This window comes from Protobothrops mucrosquamatus, unplaced genomic scaffold, assembly GCF_001527695.2.
Source record: "Protobothrops mucrosquamatus isolate PMUCROS unplaced genomic scaffold, P.Mucros_1.0 scaffold517, whole genome shotgun sequence".
NCBI classification, from domain to species: domain Eukaryota; kingdom Metazoa; phylum Chordata; class Lepidosauria; order Squamata; family Viperidae; genus Protobothrops; species Protobothrops mucrosquamatus.
The window spans coordinates 93,480-111,009 of NW_015386830.1; positions in this window are offsets into that span (position 1 = coordinate 93,480).

A 17,530-nucleotide genomic window follows, 5' to 3' on the forward strand; every position below is an offset into this window, starting at 1 on the left:
GGATCACGTCACTGGATAGTATGTCTCATGCTTCATTGGGTTGAATTATTGTTGTTAGAGATCATTGATGATGCCTTTCACCACAGGAAGGATTTGATTTAAGTATCCCTTCAAAGCAAAGTCACAAAGCCAAGCAGTAACCCATTTCTCTTCACTGAGTTGGAACAGCTACTGTTAGCTGCTGATGGTGAAAGGGAGACCAATTAAGTCAGAGTGTCATGCTTCTCTGCGAGGTAAAACACCTTTTTGCATTATATAGAAAGCCCCTTTCTATATGAAAAATAATTGTTGCAAAGCCAGATTTCTACTCTATATTTTTTTCCTAAATATATTACAGCTACTTCATTTCAGCTTTATGCGGTTGATACTCACAGCACAAAGTAACCCCAGAATTCTTGCAAAATACAACAAACCAATTTGGCAATTGATGCTTGCCCACACATATTGAATAAAAATTCCTAATAGGGAGCTTCAGTTTCCCAAGTATTTGTAATCTCATTCATATTTGTTCTTGCACACAGCAAGAAAAAAAACCAAGATTAGTTCCTTAGTCATAAAATTACTACATCCCAATTATAAAAGTTTTATATAGTTTCATCACTAAGAGCTCAACTATTTTGAAGCTCACCTGTCCTTTGTGTGCAATCACTTCTAATGCCTCTGTTCAATTCATGCTATATTTATTATTTATCAGCTGGATGCCTCATTCATTGGATACCTCTATCCAAATGCTTAAAATATGCTGACACCTTGAAAACCAAGGTATTAATAAATCAAGAAACTCTACTGTTTTTAGTGAGGTCAAATCCTTATTAGATGCAAGAGTTTTGCAGGGAATAAGACGTTAATTTGCAATGCATTATTTGAGCTCATCATAGGTAGTTCACTATAACCTTTTCAAGAAAGAAAAGAAAACAATTAAAACTGAATAACTTCATTTATAATTCAGAATGCTTTGGCAAGAACTTTGTTTAATAAGGGCATTGTAAAGACTCTCAAATTTATTTTTCAAAAGGGATCAAAGTTTAATAATTGACTAGTTTTTGGCTAACTTGGAGAGCATATTTTTTTGAATGGGATCTTCATCTTTCACTGCTGTAGTTCCAACATAACTAGATACTAGTGGACAGTTCCCCTCCCTTCAAAAGTACATTTCTCCCAATTCATAATTGCAGATCCCAAAAGTTCACTTTATGCCCTTCAAAAGTACTGTCCCATCCATTTTTGTCAGAGCAAAGATCTACTACCTAGTGAGTGGTGGCGAACCTATGGCACGGGTGCCAGAGGCTGCACTCAGAGCCCTCTCTGTGGGCACATGTGCCGTTGCCCCAGCCTCACCTCCCCTCGTGACCCCCTTCTCTCCAGCAGCAGCCCTGAAGGAGAGTCACCCCTGAGCGTGGCCTACATGGAGCAGCGCAGCCAAGGACATGGCAGCCAGGCAATGTAGACAAGACGCTGCCCTCACACCCCATCATGCACAGTTGATGCTGCAGGGCGCGGGCAGAGGGTGTGACCGCTATAGCGCTGCTGGGCTGCCTGGGCGATCTGCGGCAGGCCCTGGAGGTGGTGAGTGGCCCTGCGAACAAGTGGGGCGGGGATGGGGTGGGGCAGGGGGTGGAGCGGGGGCAGGGCTAGTTTTTGGGCACTCAGTCTCAAAAAAGTTCGCCATCACTGACCTAGTGTATGAAAAAAATCTACTGAAATAATTAGGATGTAGATAAGCAACCCAAACCAAAAACCTAAGATTGTCTCATGATTTTGAGTTTGGGCCAAAAGAAAATATGGGAAGACATGACATAGGTATATAAAAATATAAATGGAATGGGTAAGATGATTATAGATAACAACTTGGGGTCACCCATTAAAACTAATGATTAAGAATTAATTAAAGTAATGGAGGAATTGGAATCAATTAAAGGAATTTATTTTTACTTTATGGCGGAATTCCTGCCCTCAGTATGATGCTGGCTCCAAATTTACTTGGTTTTAATAGACTTATTTTTTAAAAAAAACCATGATGTTTATTACTCTTTGGGGCTATTTGCTCTCTTTGAAATCATGGAATCATATTTGGAATACCAGACACTATGATGGAACAATTGAAGGGATTAATCCTTTTTTGTGCATATCTCTGAGCTGCTTAAATATACTTGGCCATTAAATTAGATAGAATATTGGACTAGTGTCTTAGTACAGTTTTCCAAGTTCTTGTGCTCTTAATCTAAACAAAGAGCTTCTCTGGAATTTTGGTTAATTAGAATGCTGATTAAGATTACATCAAGAAGATTTGTATGAAATGGTGTTGAGTGACAGGGAGAGTTCCCTTTGGGAATGCTTGTTGGAGACAATACAAGGATCTGATCTGATTACAAAATTACAGCAGAGTTCATACTCTTGCTAACCCAAGCCATGACAAAACCTACTGCTTTTTATTCAAGCTGTGTCAGCTAATGAAAACCAAAAGGAAACAAAACAGAAACTTCATATTCCCAGACTGGAAATAAAGGTTTCTCCTAGCTAGTATCAGTCATTCTGAGCCAATAGGATAGAAATATCAGGGAAAATCCAGCCAATATGATCAACAGGGAAGCTTTAATTCAGGAATACCTGGAAGGCCAGAGTTCCTTACTCCATAATAAAAGAAATGTCAATTATTCGAACATATGTTCCAATTGGACAATACGTAGATAATGTCCCAGTTGCAAGAGAAATTCTTCCTTGACAGAATGTTGTGGCTAATGAAGAAGGAGAGATATTATATCTGAATTCATTCTTCATTTTTTTATTATCTTGTGAGCAAATTTTAATTATCAAATGTACTTAGTTCTTTATTAATGAAAACTAAACTTCCTGACTTTTGCGATATTACGGATAGCAGAAAACTGGGGAGAATCAAAGCTTTCTTAATATTTCTAACATTTTTAATGTCAGATAATGCCTCACTTCAAATTCTGGATGTTATTTTTACAGGCCACCTTTGCTTTTTGATTTTCATAGGTACTTTTGAAGAGTGAGCAATTTCTTAAAATTTGAATTGCACTTTGCAGCTATTGTTCAGATCCATACTGAGAAGAACTACGTACATGCTAATGAATTTTGTATTTTGGGTTGTTTATTCTCATGGGACTGAACAACAGGTTTATATGAGAAATAGGGATTTTCCACAAGTAGCAGAAAGGAAAGTTGTCAGAGAGGCATACAATAATCCCCTGATCTGAATGTTATTGTCTCATAACTGAAAAAAAATCTTTTCAATAATTTAGCAAATCTTTTTTACATCAGTAATACCTGCTTGTTTGTCTTTGTTCTTGTCATTGAAGGCTGCGTTATATTTCTGTCTCTCGAAAGAGATCTTATCACCCAATTGAGCCATAAAAGAAAATATTAGCTAGCATAGCTTCTGAATTACTAGATTTATATGGTCTTTTTGTTTGGCTGCCTGAGTAATAAGACACAATAAAACAGCTTTGCTGAGCACTTGAGATTGCAATCTGGGGTTTTTTTCTTTTCAGGAGTCAATGACAATGTAGCACTACACATTGTCTGATTCTGATCTTATTTACCCCAACATAAACAGAGGGTATATCTATCAGATGCAATGTCTATTTAAAAACAAGACAGAACAGGGCAAGGTGTTTTTCCAAATGTCTTCTTTTCATTTTTCCAAGCTGAATTAAATGACATGCTCTTTATAAATCTCTTAATGTTTTTGTATTTCAGTTTAAGATTTGCTCATAGTTATACATCACAATTTACAGTAATAAAAAGGAGCTGCATATATTGTAAAACTGTTTAACACTCTTCTGTTGCTTTTTGTGATTGTTATTGTTGAAAAAGGCTTGCTGCTGCTGCTGCTTTTTAGTGTAGTATAGAAAATAGAATGTTGGATGAGAGACACCTGAGTTCAAAACTTGGTTTAATCATGAAACTTGCCTGGTCACATTGAGTTAATTACTCTAACCCGCCCACACATTTTCTATGAAGATGCAACTAGACTATTTTTTTAAAAAAAGAAAAGAACACGACATTAGAGAACATTGTGTGCGCCAGTTCAGATCCTGGAGACAAAATGGAATGGATGCAATAAATAAGGATATGTAAGAGCTATTACAAGAGTCCCTTGTAAAAAAAAACCAATTAGCTCATCCTGGATTGATTTTGAGCAGACAAAAATAGCCCTCTTTACCTATTGATCCTCTATTGTCAGTGCTGCTTTTCAATGAATAAACAGCATAATCATCCAAACTATTTTATTGTTTGATCATTTTGATTATAAATACCAAACAAGAGGCTAGAAAATCTCTGTTCTACCCAGAGCACAAAATTCTGGCACTCAGTGATATAAAATAGCATGCATGTATTGGTGATGGTTTATAAACATCTTTTTTTAAAAAAAAAATAATAATAAATTTTATTGGTTTTCAAATTTTACATTGAGTATTCGGAAAGCAGCGTGGTGACTGGGTAATCAGTGGTTCAATATCATCAGAAATTCCTTCTCTATTTCCCTTAACATTTGTTATATCACATTTAGACTAATAGATTTTTAATTATAACAAAGTTAATTAAAACCTTTATCAATATATTTTTGCTAATACATATCCATATCCTGTTTTTAAGTTTTACCTAGTTTTTAATTTTTTATTACAATATTCCAATTTAACCTTTAATATCCATAGTGTTTAAATTTCGGGTAGTCCAAATTTCCTTTATTTCACTACATAAAAGTTATCATATCTAGAATATACATATTACTTACTTAAATATATTCTTATCTTATTTTCTATTTCTCATCCTAATACATCATCAGGATGATCCCGGATCTCCCTTCCTTCCGCCGCGCCCTCAAGACATGGCTATTTAAGCTGGCAGGACTGGCCTAAGGGGTATTTTTAGTTGGGTTTTAAAACAATTTTAAAACAACAAAGGCCAAATTAATATTTCCTTTTAATTATGTTTTAATGGTAGTATTTTTGTACTTTTGTATTTGTTTTTATTAGGCTGTTAGCCGCCCTGAGTCCGCAAGGAGAAGGGCGGGGTAAAAATATAATAAATAATAATAATAATAATAATAATCACTTGCTGATAGGGTGTCCTTTATTGTCTCAAGTCCATCATCTATATTATTTGGGGTAAACAATAGTTCGAAGCTAATTCCTAATCGTTAATTTTCATTTCCCTTATAAGTCTAAATCCTAAATATTAAGCCAGTTAATCTCTTATTTTTTATCATTTAACAAGAATATCTAAATGCAATAATCATATTTCCCTTCATCTAAAAATCTCCCTTTAGCCCATTAGTTGAGACTTTAGGATCCTCTATCATAAATCAAAAAATCCCATTTTTTTACAGTCTAACTCTGGCTTTCTTTTTGTGTCAACCAGGCTTCCATACTAATGCCTTTAAATCATCAGATAGATCTCCCTTCATTGTTGCACATATTGCTTGAACCAAGGGAGACCATCTAGTTATCAATTTTCCAGAAAGGCTGGTCCATTCATAGTCGTTAGGCTGTTGTCCTGGTGGCTCCTTCAGTACAATTTGGTCATCTTGTTCCTCAGGTTTCCTCTGGTTTAGGTAGAGAGTCACGTCTGGCTTTAAAGTTGTTATTTGGTTATCTAGGTTTCCAGTATGCTGTATTTGTTGGTCTTTAACAGCCTCCATGTTGGTGTTGCTTTGTTCCACGTCTCTTGCTTTTTGGGTTGTAAGTTCTTTAGTTGCGGTCAGGGTTTGTCTGTCAAGGTTTTCAATAAATTGTATTTGTTCATCTTTAAGTTCTTCTGTCTTGGTATTAGTTTCTTCAGCCTCTGTTGGTTTTTAGATTGTAGGTCCTTTTGTTGAATTCAGAGTTTCATTTTGTAGGTTTAAGCTGGCACCTTTATCTTTCAATCTGGATTTAATTATTTCAGTAGCTTCAAGATTTTTTTCAAGTATAAGTTTATAGTTAAGTTGTGGCTGGTCTTCCTCCATTTCTAACACAGTTATGGATAGTCCTTTAGTGAAGGCTATTTTTTAGATAAAAGTCAGTAAATGTTCACCTCCACAGTTCCTATAAAGCAATTTCACTGTCCAGCTGTTCTCCCAGCTTTTTATCTCTTTTAGATAATACCAAGGACAAATCTGGGCTGTAGGCAGGTCTCTTTAAAAAAAGTATTTACTTGTTATACCAAGCTTCGCCACAAGATGTTCCTGACAGCATTTAGAAACTTTTTCAAGACCAGGCTAGGTTTTTATCCAGATAGAGTTCTTTTTTGTAGATAAAGTGACAGGTCCCCGTGAAAATAGGAGTTTGGGATCCCCAGATATCAAGGTAAAATAGATCCAGCTGCTTAATTGTATTTTTCAGGGCTTTGTTTTCCTGCGTAGTCAGGAGCCACCATCTTAGAGGGTGGGAAAGAAACGTTCCCTTCCCTCTCTCCTCGCAGGGGGAAGAAATTTCAGAGGGCTTTTGGCAGGAAAGTACTTGGGATACAAGAAGGTAAAGTCTCACCCAGTTCCTCCACATTGCTTTCAAGTGCTTGGTTGTGAATTTGGCCTCGGCAGGTAACAGCTTAATGATGGGCCGTGTGAATGGCCGATCTTTTCCCCGTCGGTCAGAAGAGCTGCTCCGGATCAAATGGAAGGGCTGCCGCCCTTCTGCGATCAAACAGGAGGTCCTCTTCACGGTCGTTGCCCCTTCAGGTGACTTTTGACCCCTTTCAGGGTCCCCAGCGGGAGAAAACCGGATGGCGGAGGGAGCGATCGCCCCGCATGTCCACCAGGGCCACGATCCAGAACCGGAAGCCTGTTTATAAACATCTTTAAAGTTATTTAAGGTCAGTGTTAATCATCTTCAAATATTAGGCATATTAAAAAAAATTAAAACTCCCCATCGTTGAATGAATGGTTAGATGAAAGCTTCTTTATATTTTCATATTTTTTGTATATATATATATTTATTTATTTATTTTTACATGATGGCTGAATTCACTTAACACGTTTTAACGGAATTGGTTGTGATATGAACATTGCTACTGTGCATATTATTATATAATAACGTCAGAAAGTTAACAAACATTTAGCCCTATTTGGTGTTTTTTCCATTTTGCTCAAAATCAACCTACCTACAGCTGATTTTCCATCTAGCAGTTGCAGTTCCACCATGAGTGACCCTTGCTTAATTTTAATTCAGATGCATATGCATTTATTAGCATGTTATATGTATCCTGCCTGTTCGGTTATTTTATGGTCAATGCACTGTGTGAACCCAAAAATGGGTTAATTCCCAGACTGAAAGTTCTGCAAACTCAGGCTGTCTCTGTTAAATGTTTAGTTGCAATCCAGAAACAGCCACTTCAACATATCAGTAAAACTCTACATTAAAGTAGAAAATGCTCAAGAGAACCATAAACTTTAATTAGGAGGTCAATCAGCTAAATGTTTATAATTAATCAGTGAAATTCCATTTTAATTGGAAAGGTGAGAATTTATAGGCACATTTGTTTATTGTTCAAGGCTATTTACATTCTTTATTACTACTATTCTACTGTTTAAAAGGATTTTAAAAAAGAATCCAAAAGGAATACATGGAATCTTCTTGTATTCCTTATTCTTGGCAAGTTTTACATTGCCCGAGAATAAGAGGGTGATGCAGAGATCTGGGCTGGAAAGGAAACATGGATTCAGAGCATGCATGACCATGGATATAGACTCTGATAAAAACATGTTAAAGTAGCTGTGCCTTTTTTTTTGTCCTTATAGCAACCCTGCACAGGTGCTATGCAGTTCCAAGTTTTTATTTAAAGTGTCTCCAACACACATATATTTTCCCTTTTAGATGCTTCACAATGCTGGCATAGAATAGCTTTGATTATTAAAGAACATAATGCTTCCTTCTCTCTTCCCAAAAGATATTCATACTGAGTTTTACAACTGGTTGTCTGAAATCAACTAAAAATTATTTCCTATATAGGCAGTCCTCACTTAACAAGCCCAATTGGGATGGCAATGCCATCACTAAGCAGCACAATCTTTAAGTGAGTTATCATGTGCCTATGACAGACTGATGACCTCACTTCCATTAGGGTTGTTAAGTGAGACATTGTGTGACCACAACTTGCTATTTTGCTGCTGGATTCTCCATTGACTCTGCTTGTTGGAGGCTGGGGGTAAAGCAAGCCAATGGTGATCACATCTTTGTGAAACACTGATGATCATAAACGCCCCCCTATTATGAAGCACTCAAGTGGATTGTTCACATTCTACTACTAAAATATTGATGGCTTAGGACAGGCATGTCAAACTCATGACATCATGTGATGTCGCACGACGTATCGGGACTTTTTCCCTATTGCCGGCAATGGGATGGGCGTGGTTTTGGCGTGACACAGGCTGGCAGTTTGACATGCCTGGCTTAGAGCTATGTCTCAGTAAGGGAAATATCTGGCAAGAGTGCTGTATGGTTTGTGTGGTATTAATTTTAACAATACATGTGCAAGTTGCAGTTTGTAATATGAATGGAAAGTGACCAATTAAAGCCCTTAGGAATAACAAGGAAGTCAGGCACATGACAAGCAGTTAACAATACAAACGTTTTTTCCTGCATATGCCAACCTTTATGTGTACCTGGTGTTTCTTTTTTCATAGGAATGACAGGATCTGTTCTTTGTGGTTGATTAAATTGCTTGTGCCCCTACTGAGAGTGTTAATAGAATTTTTGTGCAATTCAAAATTGGCTGTAAATTGCAACACATTCATGCAACGCCACAGGTTGCACTTGGATAAATGAGGCCTGTAAACAAGACACAGGAGATCTGTACTACAGCTTTTAGAGAATTGGAAAAAGCTGGTTGTTATGGTCTAGAGACAGAGAGAGAAAAAATGGAGCGAAATTTCATATTCATAGCACAGACCAAAAGGCCATAAAGCAGTACTAAACAACTGGATTGTCACAGAAGCAGATTTTGGTATTATAAATTCAAGGCTGGAAAATAACTAATTCTAACTAGTTCTACTTTTCTTTCCAGAGCTTACCACTATCTGATTTGCAGGATTTTGAACTGAACCATGGACGGTTGATGCAGTGTGTCTCTTTTTTTCCCCCTGCTTTATTGCTAAACACTTTATTTCTTCTTAGGAAAAGATTAATCATTTTTACTTATTGACAGAACGCTTGATAACTTTGGTTTAAAAAAAAAAAATCAGAATTGACTAGAGGTAGGCTTTCTTTGCAGGGGTCATTTTTCCTTTCTACTGTTGACAAGAAACAGAAGATTCAACTCTTCCATGTTGGAAAATAGAATCCTAAACCTTTCCAGTTCCCTTGATAAGCTCCTGAAGCTGCATGGAATGTCTCCTTTCATATCTTTAAAAGATCTTCATGATTTCGGGAATCATTACGTCTCCAGCTGTTTTGCTTCCTCCTCTCTTCTCGTGAACCTTTCCTTCAATTGCATGGTTGCATGAGCAGATGGCCTCTTGCCTTCCTGTTTTGTCTTGTCATTCATTGTCCTGTGGTTTCATGTACGGGAACACCTTCACGTTTGTTATCTCTACCTGGGAAAGACAGCAGGGGCCATTCAAATGAAAAAAAAATCCATATCCAGTGAACAAAAATCAAACATACCATGTAGAAGATAGGGCTCTTTTCACAGTAAGAATAGGATCCCATCAACTTTTACATTGACATTTTTTTGGGGGAAAAAAGATTGAAGTGTCTATGGCCCTTTTTTGTTAAATTGTTTTCTTACTTTTTCCTAGAATTCGCCCGATGGTATTACCTGTCTCAGAGAGGTAAAATTTAAATCAATTTGACTAATTTTCAAAATAATTTTCCCCCTTTTTATTCTAATATGATATAAATGGCTGTTGCAATTTCCTACCACCAAGGTTCTGTTTAAACTGGAAAAGTAGTTACAGGTACAAACCATGCTTCTGATCTATTGCAGAGTGCATGTGCAGATACATTAAGAGTTAGTTAACAAAGAGTGGCTAAATATGAGCTCCTCACAAAGAAAACCAACTAACACTTTAGCATTAATCGACTGAGTTCTTCCACCATCTTCCTCAGCCCTATTATTAAGACCAAATCACCTTTCATGGATTTCTAGTAAGTCTACGGATGGAGCATAGTCCTCATACAAAACAGACTACTGAGATATAAAATCACGAAGTGTTCCAGTTGTAGACATTTATGATAATTCATGCAAGTATTTGAGGTAAAACTATGCATGATTACAGTGAACAAGCATTTCCCTAAGTGTTTCTACAAGAAGGAAAGACCATGGACTGGTCTAAGAAGTGCCCTCATTGCTTTCTCACCATTACCTACAATCTGGTGATGGCTTGTTGCAATTAGCCCAAAGTTCTGGCTGTTCTGCAATCAAGAGAAGCAAGATTTTCTTTTTGTATCTTTGTATCAGAAGAAAACCCTTGGCAATCATGTGTCTCCGACCTTTGATTTGCAACTGAAGATGTTTGTTCCCTATCATATCCCCAGTATCTCAGCTTTTCAGGATGAAGGAACATGGATTGCAGCCGTAGATAATAAGGTGGTATGGGTCTACATGTGTGCCCTGTATTGGACTTTAAAGTGCATTTCTGAAAGCTAGTAAACCAGCCAGATCTTTGTGTGGTACAGCTCGCTATTACAATCCATATTTATGTATCCTGATGAAGTTACTGTTATGTAGACTGTTAACCATGCTTATATATGCGTAAGTATTCAGGGCCATAAGAAAGTTACTTTGAATCAGGTTATTTAAGCAGTGAACTAGAAACCATTGAAGTAAATGCAGATGATTAAAAATGTTCTCTGGAAACATGATAATGGGGTCATGACCCAGAAATGAAAAAAGGTCTTTGAAGAGCAAGAATGCTAAGCATGATGTGGAATAATATGTTGTTTCAGTGAATTTTGTTCTGTAGCTATTGAATCTGCTAAAGAGGCCAGCTATAGCTTAGGAATGAAAGCAACTTTTCTCTTTAGGTAGTTGCAATTAAAATTTTAAACAAACTTTGAGTAGCTGTAGATGTTAGAACAAGATTTTAAACCAGGAGAATCTTAAAACCAATCGTTTTAAATCACTGCCAAATGGGAAATAATTCTAAGTTTATTCTTTACTTGTATATATTAATAAATACTTTTAAAATAAATTTCACATATGATATCAAATCTTTCCCCTATAATGATAAATGTGTCCCATTTGTACAATTCCTAGTAGTTTTATAAGTAAAAATGGGCATTTCAGGTATGTGCTTGTGCATATAATCATTTGCTTTCCTTGCCTAAGTGGAAACTTCATTTATACAGGATATCCTCTTAAAAGTTGAGAAATAAATCTTCTTTCCTTTAAATCGAAAAAAATTGATATTTGGATAATTGGATAGGAAATCTAAACATTCTCATCAGATATAAAAGTTATTTCTGGCACATTTACACTGCACATTTAAACTGCTTTTGTTTTAATTTTGTAAATTATTAAATTGAATGTATATATATAAGAAATCAGATACATGCACGTAACATAATCAGCCTTTAAAATAAAATTTCCTTTCTTAATGCCACGTTGGCCTTTATTGTCTAAACCAGGGGTTTTCAAAGTTATCCAAACTTTAAACCTGTTATTTAATTTTTTTTAAAAAAAAACCAATCAAGAACTGTACCTTAGCAAAATTGCTATAGATTTTCTTGGCTACACTTAAATGAAAACAACCTATTCTAGAACCAGAAATCTATTACAGCACTTTTGTTGAAAATTGAAGTTTGCTGAATTGAAACCAGAATATTTTAATTACTAGTTTTCTTCCCCTGAGTTAGTTATTTTTCCCTGGCCTCCTGTCTTCATGTATAATGTAAGTCCTGCATTGCATCATTTCGTCATCTTTCCAGGAAGATGAAGTAGAAAGGTTTTACCCTCAACTGCCAAATAGCCCAAATAAAATACAGGTTAAATGATGTATAATTGGATTTATTTTAAAAAAAAGCTTAAGAAAAATGGATAACACCTGAAGTGGGGAGCCAACAATAAAAATAGAAAAGTCTGCCAGATTTTGAACATTTTATCTACTAGGCAGGTGTTACAGCTATGGTGCTTTTGTAGCATTATTCACAAGTCTAGTTCGGGAAGACATTAGTGAACATAGAACATTTATTCAGTGGACGGGCATGCCTCTCTCTGTAAAATAACTATTGAACTGCTGGGGCTAGTTGTAACAAAGCAAAGAACACCAGCTGAAACTGATAAGAACATTCAAGGTGACATAACAGGAAAAGAATAAAGAATATTTAAAATGACAACAGGAAAGCATGACTGGAGGTTGCAAAAATGGCTGCTTGCCTATTCTTTTGATGGGGCTGTCAAGTAGAATAGAATATCTTTATGGTCATGGTGTATCTCAAAGACAATAAAGATATTCTATTCTACTTGACAGCCCCATCAGTAGGGTGAACGAAGGGTGAATCCTCCCAAAAAGGAGATATCCATAACTGATTTGATGAAAATGGTCCCTAAAGAGTATATTATAATAGAATAGAATACTTTATTTGCCAAGTGTGATTGGACACACAACAAATTTGTCTCTGCTGCATAAGCTCTCACTGTACATACAAACAATAATCATGTTATATAATATAATATAGTAATCAGTAATCATAGTAATATGATCATAGTAATACAATCATATTAAACTATGACATATAAAGTTATATCAGAGTGAAGTGTAGGATCATGTTTTAATTTGTATTGGTAGATTTATTTATTTATTAATCAGTGACTCTGGGAGGTTTGCAAGTAAAAAAAACAAAACAAAAATCCGTACAAAAATAAACAAAGTTAAAAAGACATGAAGAGCTTTCTCAAGCCACCAACTACCCCTAGGATTGCATCCCATTCTTGGAGCTCCGTGCTAGTTGACAGAGCCAGGGCTTAACACACTTCTGGAAAGCCAACTTTGAGTGGATGCCAACTTCACCTCAGGGGAAAGATGTTCCATAGGGCAGAGGCAATGATAGAGAAGCCTCTTTTCTTGACCCTGCCTGTCAAAATTCTTTAATCAATGGGTCCCACAACATGCCCACTCTGTCTGACCAGGAGGGATAGGTTGATGTAACTGGGATGAATTAGTACTAGATAGAATCAAGATCACGTGAAGTGTTAATGCCACTTTATAACACCCTGGTAAGGCTGCACTTGGAATGCTGCATCCAGTTTTGGTCACCACGATGTAAAAAAAATGTTGAGACTCTAGAAAGAGTACAGAGAAAGGTAACAAAGATGATCAGAGGACTGGAAACTAAACCATGTAAAGAATGATTGCTGGAATTGGCTATGTCTAGTCTAATGAAGAGAAGGACGAGGTGTGACATGATAGCAGTGTTCCAATATCTCAGGGGCTGCCACAAAGAAGAGGGAATCAAGCTATTCTCCAAAACACCTGAGGGCAGGACAAGAAGCAATGGATGGAAACTAATCAAGGAGAGAAGCAACCTAGAACTAAGGAGAAACTTCCTGACAGTTAGAACTATTAACCAGTGGAACAACCTGCCTCCAAAAGCTATGAATGCTCTAACACTGGAAGTCTTTAAGAAGAGACTGGATGACCATTTGTCTGAAATGGTATAGGGTTTCCTGCCTGAACAGGGGTTTGGACTTGAAGACCTCCAAGGTCCCTTCCAATATTATTATTATTATTATTGTTGTTGTTGTTGTTTGTTGTTTGTTTGTTGTTGTTGTTGTTGTTTGTTGTTGTTAATTCACATGTTGTTACCAAGCACATGCCTCAGCAGCACTTTCAGTCCATTTCCTAAAAGCTTTTTGACTACTATGGAAGCATACAGCTTGGGCATAAAAGCATGTCAGCAGGATAAACAGTTATACTTGCCTCTTTCACAGTGGCCATTGCGTTCAGCATCATACTTTTAGACTACAACTAATGGATCCTCAGATCATTCTGGATGCATTAAGTTTAAACCACTTACAGAAAGCCAGCATGGGCACTGACCATTATTTTCAGTGACAGAATATTTATAAAAATAAAGTTTAGCAGTAAGTGTTGCATATAAAATGTAAAACTTCTTTAACTTCTGCCAAGTGAAGTCAAATGCCATCTAACTGATAACAATTCATTAAAAAAATCTTTTACAAAGTACCTCTGTCCTGAATGTTTATTTAAACAATCACAAAATGGTGTCAATTAATTAAAAATAATGCACAATAAATTAAAAACAATTAACAGTTCTTTCAAATGCAGTTTAAATTCATTACTTATGTGTTACTTCCAGTAATGATTAATCTATTACCTGACTTTAGAAACCAATCTGTCTTCTCTGGGATTTGTGAGAAAATGATATGATCATTATTTATGTTCTGTTTATGAAGTATTTGAGTGATTGTGCTCAGTTCCATGGTCTTTAAAATTTGTTCTTGATACACTTTATTCACAGTTCATGATTGTTATTATACTGGAATAAATGCTTCGTTTCACATTTAAAAGTGGGAGATAAGTTTGTGTTAGTTTGTTTACGTTGTGATATATTGTTCACATAAATGCAATAATTTCAATAAAGTTACAATTTTAATATAAAGTAATTTTGTCATGCTTAATATCTTCACCAGATAGTTTATCTGAATGGCTTTAATAAGATATATTTTTCCTTCAAAAACTATATGAATAGATGTGTGCATGGCCAATCTTACTACTTCACTGTTAATTAGTACATGATATTTAAAGGAAAATAAAACTATCTATTTAGATTCCATCTTTCTTTCAAGTAGTCCAGATGGTGTACCTAACACTCATCCTGTCAGACGTCCTGACAAAGGTTGGGCTGAAACCAAAAGGCCAACCCTAAGACTACTGTATAGTATTTATGGGTGGGGTACACTTGAGCTCCCAAGCCTAACACTTTAACCTCTACACAACACTGGCTCTTGTTTCAAACTGTACACAAAAACATAAATCAAGCAGCCTCATTAAATACCTTGCTCATAGTAGCCAGTAGCCAGAAATCACTTGTCTAAGAGAGTGTGCAGGTACTGGCTATTACTGAGAGTCCTAGAACTTCCCAAAGTTTTAAGTCCATTTCTTTGAGCTCAAGAAGAGTCTTTTTGGCCGTGGCACCTACTCCCTGGAATATCATCTGTCCCGAGATGAGGTTTGTCCTGGTTTGCTATCAAACCTAGGGCCCTGACAGTCTGGGTGAGCTCATCTTATAGCAGATGTGAATATTGGTCCTTGTGAATATCGTTGGCAGCTATTTTATGCTACTGATGTTGTTTTTTAAACTGTGGTTCTTTCATCCTGTTTTTTAATCTTACTTTTAATGATCAATCTTTTAAAGTCATGTATATGAGATGAGTGGCCATATAAATTTATTATAATGATTACTGACAATTATAGAAATCTTACTTAAATCATCAGGCTACACTAAATGGAAGGAATCCAAGTCACAATAATAGCAACAGGCTATAGTAATCCCACTGGATCATATACAATCTGTAGTAGTTGGCTGTGCCTATGTAGCATAGAAAATAGCAGGTATCAAGCATTTTAATGTGCTGGTTCCATTTATTGCTTTGGGTAGCAACTTGGAAATTTGAGCTGCCATCACTTATTTCCCGGGGCTGCCTCATCTGTTCTCTATCCCACAATTGCAGGGAGTGTAAGAGAAAGGGCTCTCACCACCTGTGCTGCCTTAACATTGGTTGCCAAGTGTGGTTTCAGATCTGCTCTGAAAGCATGGCTTGTGGAATATCAGGATGCAGTCATTGGCTCATACACCAGTACCTGGACATCGTTCACAAAAAATAAAATAAAAGGGGGCCATGAAAACCTACATTTTGTTATGTAGCTGCTCATTTCTTATTTGAGAACACATTTTAACTCAGATGCATTTTATAGTACCCACACACAGCAAGTGTGAAAGTTTAGTGCAAAATGTAACACCTCTTCTCTTCCATTTCATTCTGAATAAATGGCATGCTTTGATTGCTTGATTCTAATCATGGGAGTTATCCCACCAAGTCACAATTATGCTTATTAAGTAATACATGCCTTCTTAATTGCCCATGATCTCAAGCATTAATGTTTAAATAACAAAAGCCCATATTCTGTCTTATTTTTCTGACATAGCTCCTATTACAGCAATGCTCCTGTTTCTTTTCTACAATGTTTTCATTCACCTTAAATCCTTATTTCAATTTTTTTCTTTAACTCCCCGGGATTCAGTTCTTCTCAAGTTTGCCATGCTTTGACCAAACAGCTTAATTATTGTCATGGGAGCTGGGTCAGCTAAGAAATTCTAAACATTATCAAGAATAATGGCCTCAGTTTGGATTTTGAAACACTGCTTCTAATACCGTGGGGAAAAAAGACATTCAGTAACTTGTTCTGAAATTTGCCTTCAAAGAAAGAGGACAGAATATAAGAAAACACCTACGCCTAGAGTCTATCAACATACTGTATATTGTTGATGGGAAATAAAAATGGTTCAGCTTGCATCTCCTTTTCGGGAGTGGAGGCCACTGGACAAGTCCCTGCCATTTTCTTGGCAAGATTTTAGAAGTGGTTGACCCATGCCATCTTCCTAGGTCTGAGTAGGAATTAGTGGGTAAAGGTTATGCAGTTAAATCAATGCCTAAGGCTGGAATAGAATTTATGGTCTCCTAATTTTTAGTTTGATGCTCTAGCCATGATACCAAAAAAATTGCATTTTCCCATTCAGTTTGCACGTGAGAACAGAGCTCTGACTAAGGCAGTCATACCTGGACTGCAAACTCTGCATAATCCTTTAGATGGCACAAAGAGTTGGACTATTATGTATCTCCTACTGCCATTTAAATGCCATCTGGATTTTTTCCACCCAGATATGGGAGCTCTAAAATTGGCAAAATAAATTTCAAAATAAGGTTTAAAACTTAAAAGATGCAGTGAAAAGTAGATTTAAAATATCTTCCAAAGAGTAGCCCTAAATACATGTATTGGTAAATTTGCATTCAAAAACCTAGACAGATTTTTATGCTGGGTTAGTTAGTTTGAAAAAGTCAGAAACTTGTGCCGAAGGTGATAAAACCAAATTTAATGTTGAACAATGGAAAACCGAGCAAAATCAGAAGAGGTAGATCCATCCATTCCTAATAGCGGGTAAATTTAATAAATGTGAAAATGAGTAAAAGACAGAATAGATAATCAAGTAGCTTCACTCCCAAGTTGCCATCCATCAGCTGCAGACCATTGCTATGCCAAAAGGAGGAGAGGATACCCACAAAGAAGCTGAACTGCAAATTAGGAAAGTTCAAAGAAAAACAAAGTTACTTAGAGTCAATTAAAGCTTGACAGAGAAAAAAGGGCTAAAAGGGAAAACAAGAACACAGCATTAGTATAGATCAAAGCTACTGAGTGGAACAAGAAAGGCTTTTCCAATAATCACAGGAGAGAAGTTTCATCAGCTTTAAATGATGAGTTTGTGAAATATCTGCACTCCATATTTATAAAAGATATAAGCGTGATTAGGAAACAACAAAAGCCTTGATAGTTTGGCCGATAATAATA